The following is a 13,831-nucleotide window of genomic DNA, read 5'->3' as shown; positions in this document are numbered from 1 at the left end:
CTTTCAGAAGTTAACATGATTCAACGATTCCCATATGTCACATACCAGTTTACCCCCAGATTAAATAAGTGTCTAAATGTTATTTTTAGCTGTGTAAGAGAGTATGTAAAATCAATACTTTTCGGATATGTTTGCTGTGCCGTACTTGGGAGGCAAACCTGATTGTAATAAATGCCCTTCTAAATCCGATATGACCTTCACTAATCTAATTCCCTCCCACATTCTGCTTTCCTTTGTAGTCTGTATACAATCAGTAATTAGGGCAGCATATTCCCCAAAAGCTTTCCTTATGAGAATTTCTAAACAATACTGGGTTCACCTATGAAGTGTAAATATACAAATAAAGTATCACCACTGTGTGCCCGTACAAAGAAATTTGCGTTTATCCGTTGCGCACCGCATTCCATGTGTGTAGTTTCACCTGTGTTTAATGTATAGTAGTTTTAACAAAGTTACGTACGTCATTGCACTTACAGCAAGCGACGATTTATTTGAGAAATCTGAATGACTAAAAAAAAAAAGAAAAGAAAAAGAGAGAGAGAGAGACTCCATGTGTGCATTATAGAAGACGGACGCTAATCTTAAAGACCCCATTTCTACTTACAACTTTCGAATATAGGTAGGGATCGCTTTTATTTGGCGATGCAATGCATACGAATATCGAGCTTTTTGAATAGTTAAAACCACACTGAATCCTGCCACAGGTCGCGCATTATTTTATTTACTACTGTTTTCATTCCACAGACGACATCGCCTTCAAACAGTAATCGCCTTGAAGTTTACACGTAAAAGATTCAGAACCACGCTTAAGATCATCGCTAGACTTTGTGTTCGACGATAACGTTTAGCGTCGCTCTGAGTCTTTAACATCTAGTCTTCACGGCAATGAAAGTTTCAAGTAGCTGTCGTCTCTAGAATGGAACAAGTAATTAATCAAATAACTGGCCACCTGTGGCATTTTATCTGCACGTTAACTGCTAGGCGTCGCTAAGTTCCCCACCAGGCGACGTCTGCGTTTGCTTCGACTCAGTTCATTGAACAGGTGATCAGATTTTCGCTTCAAGACAGCTGAAGAAAAGTACACTATGGACGGTGAAAGAAACAGACAGAAGAGTATTAGGGTGAGGACTGCTTCGGTAGCCAAAATAGGGCTTTTAAAAACGGTTTCGATGTAAAGTTACGTCGACATCTAGTATGTATCAACCATTTAAGTTGGGGCGGCTGATATATCCGGCCATGTCCTGCTGATTCACAGCGGTTTCGACGGCAAGGCGAGAGTTGTCTACATTTCGAAACGGCCTCTACTTTACATTAATACTATAAAATAAATATCTGTTATACTATATGACATTTACTTGGGTCAGCGTAAACTACGTGCTTCTTGGAGCCACATTGTCTGCTATTACTCTGTTTTTTGGGGAACAGATGGGCTGAATACATCGCTGATTTTGTTGCAGCTTTCATCTAAATTTTTGGGTACGTGGCGTAGATTATTAGTTACAAGGTAAGTAGGAACATGGTTTCATTTATAGGGGAATGTACACGAAATAACCTTAATTCTCAGCCGGTCATCTGTATACGTTGTGGTTCGTTCGTAGAAAAGTAACAAAGAAAAAATGACGAAGTTGCCTACAATGTATCACTACAAGTCCCCAATTATGTACTGATACAATTAAAGAAATAAAAAAAAAAAACAATCTGTTGCAAAGTTTGTATTCATGCAGCGCGTGCAGGGGGGATGGGGAAAGCAGTGAAAAAGGTACGTTACAGTGCCTGCAGATACTGAAGTGAGAACATAAATGCGGAACATTTTCTTAAACATAGACTAGTACGTATCTTCAAGCTTAAGTGCATCGTTTATAAGAGTGGTACAGTTTTTGTACCTACTGGAACAGATTAGTAAACTAAATACTTCATTTGTGCCTCTTGCTGATGTTTATAAATTTAAGTGTAGCGTGTTTATATGTTTCAAAATTTTTATTCTTTATATCTGAAACCAAATACAACATAGTGCATTTGAGTAGGGCACTGCTTAAACAATTATATAACGTACAATTTGGGATTTAGCAAATGAAATCTCAGACGTATTACAGTGTACGCAACTTTCCGATATCTATCCGCAGCATTCTATGACTTGTAGCTGATGGGAATGACAATTTCCAAGGTTGATGCTTCCCCCACTGGATTGTACCTCTCGTCTGTTAAGATTATAGAGCATAAGTAGAGAGGAACCAATGTTGATACTGACGGTGACTGGATGGCGTGTGTTACTATGAATAGTAGAATGCGCAGGACGAAATAATGCATTGACGCATGTCGTCTGTCGATTCACTTTTTCATTATTTAACATGGCTAAAACAATTGTCCTCTAAGTCCAAACTGTGGTGATTGTCAAATTAGGATGTTAAGCCGGTTTTGCGACTAAATTTTGATTGATGGGGGATTTAAGAAATGTAACTAATATCGCTTGCGTAATTTTTAAGGAGTTATTTCAGGTTATTCCGGTATTGACTGTAAAATCTGTAGTGAATGTGACATCATGATTCTAATGTTTCCGATAAATATAGGACTGCAATTTAAAATTACAAAATTATTTCTTCCTATGCGAATTATGTATTTTGGTCTGTGTTATACATAAATAACGTCTCACTATATCAGCTATTGTTGCAAGACTGTTTGGTGTTGCAGTCTACAATTGGGATGTTACTAGAACAAGCACGAATAGAAAAGCGGCATGTAACTGCCAAGCAATCGTAGTCAGTTTCTCTTTCCTTTAATTCTATACCTCTGGTAGCGATTTTTTATTTGAAAAATATTGGCCGGCCAGTGTGGCCGTGCGGTTAAAGGTGCTTCAGTCTGGAACCGCGTGACCGCTACGGTCGCAGGTTCGAATCCTGCCTCGGGCATGGATGTGTGTGATGTCCTTAGGTTAGTTAGGTTTAATTAGTTCTAAGTTCTAGGCGACTGATGACCTCAGCAGTTGAGTCGCATAGTGCTTAGAGCCATTTGAACCATTTTTTTATAAAAATATTATTTGCGTCTTATGAGAGATGTTTCTACTTGTATTTACAGACCGCACAGTTCTTATTTATAAAAGGATATTTTAAACAGCTGTTTGTAAACATTCCCAGGGTTGGAAAATAAAGGATAAGCTGTATATAACTGACAACGGCTGCTTTGATAGTGTGTGCAACGTGGATAACCATTTACCTGTAATGACGTATTACTATTGTGTCATTGTTGACAGCATAGATGTTCGTTTCTGAAAATTAGTTGTTGTAATATTACTTTCCGATTCATTATGTTTTAGCTTTTCAAGGTTTTTGTGAAGAAGTACATTTCTTGGATTTCTGCAGTATAAAAGAAGGTTATTAGGCTAACAATAACAAACTGAAAATACAATGTGCGGAGACGAAAAAAAGCTACTAACTACGTTGATAAATATCCCAACACGATACCCTATAACTGCTTAAGAACATCTGAAATAAAATAAAAGGAACTTTGCCTGGTCGATTCTCACTGTTTTCAGAACCTTAAGAAAACTGTGATGAATGGTTATTATTTCACCATTCTTGGAGTTCGTCCGACGTGTTCAGTATTTGACACTAAACTTCAGTACACGTCACACTAAATGTATAACCATACAGGAACATTACTCGCTTTGGCCACCTAACAAATAACAAGCAATAAAAGCTGCTTTCATTTCACCTGTCAGAGCGATGTCTTGTTATAGCAGATAGGTCGCTGCTCTTCACACTGCGACGTTAGCTAGTGGCAATTCCGCACGCAGTCTGAAAGAAACCTTGTGGGCACTTGATTGGCCTCTCTCTGCCTGTACAGCATCTCTAGTCAGAGCAATGTATTCCTTGCCAGTTTTAATATTTTTATTGTTTATACTGGTAGAAACACAAATTATTTCTATCATTTTCCTGAAGAACAAATAATTTCCAGAATTGTTTCAAAGCTAGCTCTGCTGGCAAAGCTTATTGTATTTCTCAAGCAAACTGGCACACTAGAATGCATTTGGTGAACAAACTAACGAGTAACGACACAGATGTTGGCGGTAAATTGCGGGGAAAAGGAAAGGAGTTGCCAGATTTTACTAAAAACGATACACTGTAGAAGGACAAATACGCAGTAGTCCTCCAGACAATAACACATGTTGATCAAATAAAATAAAAAGAGAGACGTCGTGAATGTCTGCATGTTCCTTGAAAATACATTTAAGAAATAAACTAAAAAATGATCTTTTGCTAGAGCGAAGTGTTGTCATGGATTACAACAAAAATGTGAGAGGCATGGAAAAGAGAGATTTCCAACTGTTTTGCAATCAAATGGTCAGGAGCAGGCCGAAAAGATATTTAAATAATAACTGTTCTGTTGCTACAATCAGCGTCGACATGAACAGAACCTGTGCTTCCAATCTTTGCTTTCATCTCTTCTTAACCTGTCTTTGCTACTTCTAAAACGAGTTCATTGCAAAGCTCATAAATCATAAAACAATATCACAAATCCTAATACTTCAATTTTTATTATTTAATCAAGAAGGATACCACCAGCTTCCCACTGGAAAACCGTCACAAATTAATAATACAGAACTTATGTTGTTTATAGAGGGTCGCCTGATCACAATCAGATGTAGGACAACGATTTGGCTATAAAATTCACGTAAAGACTAAATTTAATATGTCATTTATTCACTCTAATACCTCGACAGATACCATTTTAAAATAGGGAATATGTAAATTACCAGAAAAATGAACATGAAATCTCGTAAAGTCGTCTGAGAAGTTGCTCCGACGCAACGAGCGCAAATCACTTAAAATATCTGAAAAAAACTCTCTAGAAGCTCAAAATAATCCGTAACGTCCTCTATAGCTGTGGGGAGATACCCCATCTGCGTAGAAGATTGCTTGGGAATCGCTACAAGCCTTTCTAATCTGTGCAGCATCCAAATGCAGAGTAAAGCAGTCCAAGGCCCCTGAAACAATATAATTGACCAGGAAGCACAAGTTTCGTAGCAAATTTCGCAAACTGTCAACCACTCAGAAAGCGGTTAGCTTTAATGAGAAATGACATTAATCAAAATTCAGCAAATGTGCGACAGACTGCACCGGATAAAGACAGGCGAGATGGCGCCGGAAAAAGATTGTCCCCCACATCTTTTGTAGCAATACTCCAGATGGCTCCCCCATGCCAAGTGCCCGAAATTCTCCTTCTGAAAAACTACGTCGCAACACTACATGATGAGGAGGACGTCCAGTCATTGTCACAGTGTGCACCGAGAATTTTGCTTTATTTACGTGAGAACAGGGGAACCCAGCAGAAATCTTCCATTGATGACTTAACATACTGCATCTTAACTAGCAAGACTTTGTGGTCGAGACCTTCGCGCCTAAACGTGGTGGCGGTAAGGACTCAGTTGGTTGGTTCAAATGGCTCTGAGCACTATGGGACTCAACTGCTGAGGTCATTAGTCCCCTAGAACTTAGAACTAGTTAAACCTAACTAACCTAAGGACATCACAAACATCCATGCCCGAGGCAGGATTCGAACCTGCGACCGTAGCGGTCTTGCGGCTCCAGACTGCAGCGCCTTTAACCTCACGGCCACTTCGGCCGGCAAGGACTCAGTTGATTGAGAACAAAATCTGCAGCGAAAGGTAAGAATTTTTCTCACTGTTACTAGATCTTTTTACTTGGAGGTGAATTCATCACACAGTTATAATCTAGGGATTTGTAGCTGCTTAGTGGCAGCTATTCTGCTAGGAGGAATCGGCATTCGCCGCCAACGCGTGGGTCAGAGGGTTTTATGGCAAACGTTTCCTGAACTTCAGTGTTCTGGGAATCGACTTCCTATTCCAGAGACCCCTTGACTTACAAGTTAGACCACGGGACGAACACATCAGACGGCTTGTTTCTTAGCAAGACTATTTTAAGCTATTTACTTTCAAAAACAGCCTTGATCACAATTGATTTATTATGGTGACCGTTTCGACCATACTGTGGTCATCTTCAGACTTACAAGTCGTATACAAAGCTTTAATTAGAGGTCTACATACATTAAAGAAAATGCATAAAGTTACAAAGCTATAAAACGGTGAATTACCAATGAGTAAGAACCTCTTTCTGCTGAAGAATCACTACTGGAGAAACCAGTGCACGCTTTACTATATATAATGGAGGCTCCGCCCACTTCTGAGGGAAAGATGCCATTACTAACCAATGGGTTATAAGTCGAATAATATTGTAAGATTTTTTTAGTTTAAAGAACGCTGTCAAGAAATAAGTCAAGCGTTTACAAAATACTATGTAATGACTGTGAGAAACAGTATATTAGTCAAACTGGCCGTAACTTCCTAAGGCGTTTTAAAGAACATACTACTGGTACTGCTCATACCAAATCAGTATTTGGTCAACATCTTGATGGATACAATCATTCTGAGGGTTGCATTTCTAACAATTTGAAAATATTACATACTGTGCCAAAAGGACTACTATTAAATACCTTAGAAGAAATTGAAATCTTTTCACTTCACAAAAGTAATCCGTTATCTGTTTTAAACGAACAACTTCAGTTGAAAGACAAACATTTCTTTGAGCTTCTCGATTATCTGCTTTAGAATGTTCACTCTTCTGTCCTTCGTTTTTAAAATTATTAAGACTTTTAGGAAATATTGTATCTTTACTTTGTAATTTTATTTCACCAAATATTATTTTATGACTGACTATCTGTTTTAGAATGTTTGCTTGTATGCTTTTAGACTGCATATTGCTAATTCAAATCCCCTTATTTTTACACTACGGCTCACACTATCATAATTTTAAATTCCTTCCATTTTCATTATTTTTAATTGCTTATAAGACTGGCATGCAACATAAGTAATAGCAATGCCTTTATAAAAATTTTCATGTGTAATTAAAAAAAATATTGCAATCTGCATACAACTTTCATAGACAATATTTCATAAATATGCACAACTACTTCATATCGTATCTGTGCAGCATGTACTATACATGTCAGCTAAGCCTACTCATTGAAAATCGTTTCAATGAAGACGTATTGCTGCTCAATAGTACATCGCCTGACGTGACAGTCTATGCCTTTCCACTTTCGTAACAACTTCGTTAGAAAGAAGCTTGCTGCCACATCTTTGCACTGTCGTTTATCCTCACCATGGCAACCACTAGTTTGCCTCTCGACTTTACAACAACATCAGTGGAAAGAAGTCTGCTGCCTCATCTTTGGAACGGCGTCCAACTTCACCATGGCAACCAGTGGTTCCAAATGGTTCACTAACAGGCCTTGAGAGGATAACCCATGTACTGTCAAAACTAAGTTCATTTATCCCATATGTTTAAATGTTTTTAACGCTTCTTAATTGACAATAGCTGTTAAATAAGCCAAGTTTAGTGTATGTTTATTTTTAATTTCTTGACAGTGTTCTTTGAACTAAAAAAATCTTACAATATTGTTCGACTTATAACCCATTTGTTAGTAATGACATCACTCCGTCAGAAGTGGGCGGAGCTTCCATTATATATAGTAAGGCGTGCACTGGTTTCTCCAGTAATGATTCTCATGCAGAAGGAGGTTCTTACCGATTAGTAATTCATCGTTTTATAGCTTTGTAACTTGATGTATTTTCTTTAATGTATGTTGCCCTCTAATTAAAGCTTTGTATACGACTTGTAGGTCTGAAGATGACCACAGTAATGGTCGAAACCGGTCACCGGAATAAATAATTTGTGATCAAGACTGTTTTTGATAGTAAATATTTGTAACACATTGATCACTGTCACTCCCATAATGTATCCAAAAGCAAAAAATTTCAGGCCTTCCACCAAAATTAGCAATCTTTGTTGTCTCCTCCAAAATAGGCTAGAAATGAGTGGAAAAGTAATGGAATATCGTAACAAAAGCAGCAGAATATGTTGCCGTATCATCTCCACAACAAGGGTCATATATATTGGCTGCGAATGTCGAACATTGAAATCCATTCGTCTTATAGCCAGTCATTTTCCAGATATTTTGGCAAGAACAATGAAGAAAAGGCTAAAAATAAGGCGTGCTGTGTTCATGGATAGAGTATTCCGAAGAGAGACTCTCACTCTAGTGCAGACTGTGGGGTTCACACAAAAAACAATCTGTTGTTGCCTGGATACATTTCATTCTCTTCTATAAAAAGTTCTTTCTTGTCCTCATCTGCTTTAGTTTGGGTCCATAAACTAAACCGATCACAGAAATGTATTTTGAGTGAGCAAGTCACCTAGTCTGCCATTTTCCTTCACGAGGTTAAATATAGGTTTCAGATAAAAAAGAGGAGTGAAAGCGCAGATAAAGAACTAACGTAATTTCCTGAATATACATCACCGAAATACACCGCGCTTGTAAGTGAATCTACCATTGTATTACTTACCGCAGCAGGAGTAATTATTTAAGTGGCGCGAGTAATTAATGCGATTCCGGAGCCAGAGAAAAGACGTTAATCTTGTTGTCTGCGACCGCAGAAACGATGCTCTTAATTGTGAGCACGAGAGTGTTCTCGTCACCAGAGAGCGGAACACCGGGACGCCACAACTTTCCTCGCGCCACGCCGTCGCGGAGGCAACATTGTAAACGGAGATTCGCTTGAATCGGGCGTGTTTCTCCTTATTCATCCCATTCTCTGTGTCTTTCTCCTTCTCTCTCTCTCACTCTCTCTCTCTCTCTCTCTCTCTCTCTCTCTCACTCTCTCTCTCTCTCTCACACACACACACACACACACACACACACACACACACACACATACACGTATACGTACACACACACACACACACACACACACACACACACGCACACAAATACATCTAAAGTTCAAGATGGCCTGTAATCTCTCACCAAATCTCAGGCGCTTCCATTATCTTTGTCACCTAGTTTTTCACAAGCTACAAGTCACTTCCACACAATGCTGCAGCAACCGTCCGAGACAGACGCATGAACAGGGAAGCAACCGATTTTGTGACTTCTACAAGTTCCTAATCAGGAGCGAATTTAATAAAATCTGTGTCCTTTAATAGTTTAGATTCTTCAGTTTCTGCGTGTTACTTCAATATCTAATAGTCACATTTCTCGCGTTTTCGTTTGCACCTGAAAGTAAACCGACTTTGTGACATATTACAAGTTCCTAATCAGGGGTGAATTATTTTCACCTAGTTAGAGGTTTGAATCTCCACCTATTAATCTAATTTGTTAGACACAGATCCTATGTTTTCGTCAGTGTCTGCAGCAGAGTTCCGCAGAACATGCCGATAGTCCGTTTATTGGATAGTTTAATTTTCCACGGTCCTTAGTATAGACAGGGACTGTGACTGTTGTATGCTGATACGAGCCGAGTTGGTGACACTTCGCTCTCAGCTCCAGGCTGCGATGGCTTCGGTTACAAAGTTTGATGTTGCACTGGATGGACACCACTGCTGTGGGTTGGCTATGGGGATCCAACGGACGTCAGCACGTCCGCGTCTCCCGTTCGGTCCTCACCGGTGGCCTGCCCACTTACTGCTCGCAGTGAGGTTGACCTCTCACCTGTGGTTGAGTGGGAAGTCGCCACAGGACGTAGCAGGCGGTGAAAGACTACCCAGGCGGCCGCACGTAAGTCCCCCACGGTTAGTCTGAAGAACTGGTTCCAGATAGTGTCTGTAGCTGAGACTGTCACTGAGCCAGATGCCGTCGCCTGTCCTGTTTTAGAGAAAACATCTCAGCCTGCAAGATCACAGAGCGTGGGATTATTGATATTTGGGACCTCATACGTTAGGCGCGTCATGGGGCTCCTTAGGAACATGACTGGCAAGAAAGGGAAGAAAACCAGTGTACACTCCGTTTGCATACTGGATGGAGTCATTCCAGACGTGGAACAGGTCATCCCAGATACCATGTAGAGCACAGGGTGCAGCCAACTGCAAGTGGTGGCTCACGGCGGTACCAATGATGTGTGTCACTTTGGATCAGAAGAGATTCCCTTTGGTTTGAAGCGCCTAACAGAAGTGGTAAAGGCTGCCAGTCTTGCTTGTGAGATGCAAGCAGATCTTACCATTTGCAGCATAGTCGATGGGACCGATTGCGGAACTCTGGTGCAGAGCCGAGTTGAGGGTCTGAATCAGAGGCTCAGACGGTTCTGCGACCGTGTACGCTGCAGATTCCTCGACTTGCGATACAGGGAGGTGGGGTTTCGAGTTCCGCTGCATAGGTCAGCAGGCTACTATACGCAGATGTCGGCTACACGGATAGCAGCGGCTGTGTGGCGTGGACTGCACGGTTTTTTAGACTAGAGGGCCTCGGGAAAACAAAAAAAGGGCTTCAGTCATAAAGGGTGCAAGCCGAACATAGGTGGAAACGTAGATACAGGAACCATCGGTATAACAGCTGTAAATTGTCGTAACTGTGTTGGGAAAGTATCAGAGCTCCAAGCACTGATAGAAAGCACTGATGCTCAAATGTGATAGGCACTGAAAGCTGTCAAAAGACGGATATAAGCCCAGCTGAAACTTTTGCGATGAACCTAACGTGGTCCGAAAAGATAGGCTAAACACGGTTGGCGGTGGCGTGTTTGTTGCTGTTAGAAGTAGTTTAACTTGTCGCGAAATTGAAGTAGATACTTCCTGTGAATTACCATGGGAATAGGTCATTGTTGGCAACCGGAATAAAATAATAATTGGATCCTTTTACCCACCTCCCAGTTCAGACGATACAGTTGCTGAAAGGTTGAAAGAAAACTTGAGTTTCATTTCAAACGCGTACCCGACTCATACAATAACAGTTGGAGGTGACTTTAACTTACCCTCGATATGTTGGCGAGAATATATATTTAATTCTGGAGGTACGCATAAAGTATCATCCGAAGTTTAGCTAAACGCATTCTCTGAAAATTATTTCCAACAGTTAGTTCATGAGTCGAGATTTCTCCAAGAACCTAACTGTGGGCCGAAAGCACAGGCCAAACACGGTTGGCAAAAGTTGTAAATTTGTGGTAGGATCTTATGAGACCAAACTGCTTAGGTTATCGGTCCCTAAGCTTACACACTACTTAATCTAACTTAAACTAAATTACGCCATGGACAACACACACACCCATGCCCGAGGGAGGACTCGAACCGCCGACCGGGGAAGCCGCGCGGACCGTGACGACACAACGCAGACCGCGCGGCTACCGTGCGAGGCATGGCTGGCGGTGGCGTGTTTGTTGCTGTTAGAAGTAGTTTATCTTCTCGCGAAAAATTGTAATTTGGTCATTTTACCGACCTCCCAATTCAATGATACAGTTGCTGAAAGGTTAAAAGAAAACTTGAGTTTAAACACGTTTAATTCCGGAGATACGCATAAAACATCTTCCGAAACTGTGCTAAACGCGTCCTCCGAAAATTAAGGAGTTCGTTCATGAGCCCACGCGCGTAGTAAACGGTTTTGAAAACACACTTGACCTTTTAGCAATAAATAAACCTGAGTTAATAACGAGTATCAAAACGGATACAGGGATTACTGAATATTGTATCCCTCAGTTCCACCAAAAATAAACGAAAAATATACCTATTAAAAAAACAGACGAAGATTGACTTGACGCCTTCCTGAAAGACAATCTCCATTGCTTCCATATTAACGATATATGGTTCAAAGGTTCAAATGGCTCTGACCGCTGTGGGACTTCTGAGTTCATCAGTGCCCTAGAACTTAGAACTACTTAAACCTAACTAACTTAAGGACATCACACACATCCATGCCCGAGACAGGATTCGAACCTGCGACCGTTGCGGTGGCACGGTTCCAGACTGTAGAGCCTAGAACCGCTCGGCCACTCCGGCAGGCTAATGATATATGGCTTGAATTTAAAGAAACAGTATCGGCACCAGTTGAGAGATTTATACCAAATAAATTAAGAAACGACAGTGCTGATCCTCCATGGTACAGAAAACGGGTCACAACACTGTTACAAAAACAACGAAACAAACATGCCAAATTTAAACATACGGAAAATTCTCAAGATGGGTTGTCTTTTACAGAAGCTCGAAATTTAGCGCGGACTTCAATGTGAGATGCTTATAATAGTTTCCACAACGAAACTTTGTCTCGAAACCTGCCACAAAATCCAAAGAGATTCTGCTCGTATGTGAAGTATGCTAGTGGCAAGACACAATCAGTGTATTCTTTGCGCGATAGCAATGGAGATACTATCTAAAACAGTGTTATCAAAGCAGCACAGCCTTCCGAAATGCCTTCAAAAATGAAGACGAAGTAAATATTCCAGAATTTCAATCAAGAACAGCTGCCAATGTGAGTAATGTATAAGTAAATATTCTCGCAGTAGTGAAGCAAATTAAATCACTTAATAAAAGTAAGCATTCTGGCCCAGACTGTATACCTATAAGCTTCCTTTCCGAGAATTCTGATGTAATAGCTCCATACTTAACAATCACATACAACAAACAATTCGCTCGACGAAAGATCCGTACCCAAAGACTGGAAAGTTGCACAGGTCACTTCAATATTCAAGAGCGGTAGTAGGAGTAATCCTCTAAATTACAGGCCCATATCATTAACGTGGACATGCAGCAGGATTTTGGTACATACACTCCTGGCAATTGAAATAAGAACACCGTGAATTCATTGTCCCAGGAAGGGGAAACTTTATTGACACATTCCTGGGGTCAGATACATCACATGATCACGCTGACAGAACCACAGGCGCATAGACACAGGTAACAGAGCATGCACAATGTCGGCACTAGTATAGTGTATATCCACCTTTCGCAGCAATGCAGGCTGCTATTCTCCCATGGAGACGATCGTAGAGATGCTGGATGTAGTCCTGTGGAACGGCTTGCCATGCCATTTCCACCTGGCGCCTCAGTTGGACCAGCGTTCGTGCTGGACGTGCAGACCGCATGAGACGACGCTTCATCCAGTCCCAAACATGCTCAATGGGGGACAGATCCGGAGATCTTGCTGGCCAGGGTAGTTGACTTACACCTTCTAGAGCACGTTGGGTGGCACGGGATACATGCGGACGTGCATTGTCCTGTTGGAACAGCAAGTTCCCTTGCCGGTCTAGGAATGGTAGAACGATGGGTTCGATGACGGTTTGGATGTACTGTGCACTATTCAGTGTCCCCTCGGCGATCACCAGTGGTGTACGGCCAGTGTAGGAGATCGCTCCCCACACCATGATGCCGGGTGTTGGCCCTGCGTGCCTCGGTCGTATGCAGTCCTGATTGTGGCGCTCACCTGCACGGCGCCAAACACGCATACGACCATCATTGGCACCAAGGCAGAAGCGACTCTCATCGCTGAAGACGACACGTCTCCATTCGTCCCTCCATTCACGCCTGTCGCGACACCACTGGAGGCGGGCTGCACGATGTTGGGGCGTGAGCGGAAGACGGCCTAACGGTGTGCGGGACCGTAGCCCAGCTTCATGGAGACGGTTGCGAATGGTCCTCGCCGATACCCCAGGAGCAACAGTGTCCCTAATTTGCTGGGAAGTGGCGGTGCGGTCCCCTACGGCACTGCGTAGGATCCTACGGTCTTGGCGTGCATCCGTGCGTCGCTGCCGTCCTGTCCCAGGTCGACGGGCACGTGCACCTTCCGCCGACCACTGGCGACAACATCGATGTACTGTGGAGACCTCACGCCCCACGTGTTGAGCAATTCGGCGGTACGTCCACCCGGCCTCCCGCATGCCTACTATACGCCCTCGCTCGAAGTCCGTCAACTGCACATACGGTTCACGTCCACGCTGTCGCGGCATGCTACCAGTGTTAAAGACTGCGATGGAGCTCCGTATGCCACGGCAAACTGGCTG

Source organism: Schistocerca piceifrons, chromosome 1 (assembly GCF_021461385.2).
Source record: "Schistocerca piceifrons isolate TAMUIC-IGC-003096 chromosome 1, iqSchPice1.1, whole genome shotgun sequence".
Lineage (NCBI taxonomy): Eukaryota > Metazoa > Arthropoda > Insecta > Orthoptera > Acrididae > Schistocerca > Schistocerca piceifrons.
This window is presented reverse-complemented; position numbering follows the sequence as displayed.